Consider the following 3,188-nt stretch of genomic DNA (forward strand, 5'->3'; position numbering starts at 1 on the left):
TTGGTACAGAGTTTCTTCTACTGGACACACTTAAAATTGCTTATCAAAAATAAGTAAAATCACTGTTGGGTCTTCCTGCTAACTAGTTCAGTAGGCTTTTTTTTTTTTTCTCTTATTAATCCTCAAGGATATTTTTCTGTTTATCTTCAGATAGAGCGGAAGAGAGAGAGAGAGAGAGAGAGAAACATCAATGTGAGAGAGACACATCGATTGGTTGCCTCCTGCATGTCCCCAGCCAGGACCAGGGACGAATTGCAACTGAGGTACATGCCTTTGGCCGGGTTGGATCTGCGGGCCAATGCTCTAACCGCTGAGCCAAACCAGCCAGGGCTCAATAGGCATTTTTATTTCTCTCTTTTCTTAACATGGAAAGTAGAACTCTATTCCATTTATAAATGGGTACCTAAAGTTGCAGAAATTTCGGTGACAGTCATAAGCCTGTCGAACCCATGCTCCGAAGAACTTTTGATATCCATAGAGTGCCCTGTGCTTACGGGTGTATGGGTGCTGCTGTTTACCATCGAGCTTGTATATTGTGAGAAAAGAAATGAGTTTATTTGCCTACTTCAGAGATATACGGAAGAAAGAATGCTGATTGTCCCCATCTTCAATTCCCATGTTCTTATCCCTGTGGATTGTAGCTAATCTGTTGGCTTTTATTATCCGCATTCACAAGACTCCCAAATCTCCAGCTCCTCTGGACCTCTGCTCACAGATGGGCCCAGATTTCCAGTCCACGGTGTAGCCCTGCAGAATGTGCGTCTTAGTGAGCACCCATGCTGATTCTAGAGCCGGAGCAGCCAGCCGGATGCTGCCTGCCTGCAGAGAACACTGAGGGCTTCAAATGTGAACCAGGGTTGCTTTTGTTCCTGGCTCAGCTCCTGGGAAAGAAGGGAAGCCCCGCAGCTGGTCCTGGCTCCTGAGTTGCTTGCAGGGTTGAGTTTCTGGAATGGTTTCTTTAAGAGGATGCCTTGACATCAGGCCTCTTACACAACGTAAGGGAGCGAAGAGTCTCCTGAACTGTGGATAATATATCTGAGCTGGAATGACACGATATTTCGTAGCAAGGCTCCTTTGCAGCAAGTGGCTAGATGGTGCCTAACGAAAGGAAACAACAGAACGGTCCCAGTTCTGGGCAGAGGTGGAATTATAAGGCAGGAAGAGGAACTTATCCAGAAAGTGAGACTTTTAAACTTTTTTTCCTTCCCCATAGTAATAACTAGCTTAGCACTTTCCTTTTTGTGGGGCGAAAAAAGCTTGGAATCATGAATGCTTCCTACAGCTGGCTGCACCACGTGCAATATTCAAAAAACAAGAACTAATCATGGAGAACCAGCAGCAGAGAACAGCCCTCTGCTGGCTTCCAAAGGCGTATAATTGAGCGCAGATGGCCCCGGTGGGATGGGGACCGTCCCTGCTGACTCCTCACACCCCAGAGGCCCACGGCGGGCTCGTGAAGGCTCTCAGCCCTGATTGTGCCCTCGTGGGGGCAAGGAGCCACGCTGCTGAGGGGGTCAGGGAAGGCAGGGGGTGTGAGAGCCACGGGAGCAGGTCTTCAGGCGGCAGAGTGTAGACTTGATGAGTCTAGGGTCTCGTGATTGCAGAAGGCCTGGAGTGAGGGAGCCAGTTGCAGGTTCTTTATGATCCTCTGAAGAGCTTCCCCGGGCAGCCTGCAGGTGGCTGTGAGGTGCCCGAAGCTTCTGGAAGAGGAAGGAGGTGGGAGTGCATAGGCTGCCGCTGCCCGGAGCATCCCCGAGGGGGCGGGGCCAGCACAGCTAGCCCGCCCTCCTCCCCCCTCCCTCCAGTCTCAGCTCTCATCAGAGGGCTTCTGGTCGTGATCTTCAGTACATGTCTACGCCAGACTGCTCGTTGAAACAAGCTTCTCTGGAAGCTGAGCTAAGTAGAATTTAAACAAATTTCAGTCACCTATTAGAGTCAGTGAACTGGGAGTGGACATACAGATAATCCAAATGGATGTGGTTTTTGGAAGATGGAAGAGGAGAGCTCACTCACTCCTCTGGGCCTAGACATTCCCTCTCGAGTGAACATTATGTTGAGCTGACGGGAAAGTATGTTTCTTTCTAAAAATGTGTATTCTTCCGTGCTTTAACCAGAGTTGCGATAAATTCTGGGCATTTTATGTCCTGTTTCTGGAGCTGAACACACGTTCCTGTTCTCTCCCAAGTCGGCTGTGTGTCCGTTTCCCGTCCAGGAGGACTGTCCTTCCTGCACCTGTGGGGGGGGGGGGTTGTCCTGCTTGCACTGCACGCTCTTCCGGGGTCTCCCTGACATCTGGCCACACTGTCCTTTTCCTGTGGGAGCTGAGGGCAGGAGAGAGGACAGCGCTCCCGGCTTCGCTCGGAACAAACGGGCCGGCCGTCTCAGCGGTTTGTGCTCCAGAGGGGTGAGGACTGAGCTCTGATTGCCACAGGGTGTGTTTGCCCTGCGCAGGGCAACCAGAGCCTGCCCCTGGTGGGCAGCTCTGCCCAGGAGGCTCCCTCCTGCTGGAGAAACACCTGCATTGCTTGTCTTCCTGATGGCCCCCCGCAGTCGGGAGGGATGACACGTGCCCAGGCTGCTCCTGACACAGCTGTCATGTTCTTCGGAACTACCCTCTGCATCTGGCTGTGACCCGTGGGAGCCAGCCGTGCGGGCACAGTGGGAAGGCCGGAGTCTTTGCCGCTCGGCTGACTTGGAAGCAGCACAGATTACCTGCCAATCTGTTCTTCCAACTGAGCCACGGCCCGAGCTGGCCACCTCTCACCAGCCCGGGGAAGGATGCGGAGCCCGGTGTCTGCAGCCCTCGCCCTCGCCGCCTCCTGCAGCCCCTCACCTGTCAGTTTCCCCCGGAAGAGATGCCCTGGGCTCACAGCTGGTGTTTCCCCACAGCTGTTCATGGGCTTCTGCTTTGTGTTCATCATTTTTCAAAGCTGGCACTGAGCTGGGTGATGAGACCCACCTCACCATGACCTACTGCAGGACCGCCTGGCCACCTCTCAGCTTTCTCGTCTTTATAGATAAAGTAGGGAGTGATCCCCACTCTGCTGACAGGGACTCCAGAGAGCGTGCAAGAGACTGCTGTCTTGAACCCTGGGTTTTATTGGGGTGACACCATGCCCAGCTAACACACTGCATTTCCCAGTCCCCTGCGCAATAAGGTGTGGCCAGGATGTGCGTACAGATCGCTG

The sequence above is a fragment of the Molossus molossus genome, unplaced genomic scaffold (genome assembly GCF_014108415.1).
Source record: "Molossus molossus isolate mMolMol1 unplaced genomic scaffold, mMolMol1.p scaffold_m16_p_20, whole genome shotgun sequence".
Classification (NCBI taxonomy): domain Eukaryota; kingdom Metazoa; phylum Chordata; class Mammalia; order Chiroptera; family Molossidae; genus Molossus; species Molossus molossus.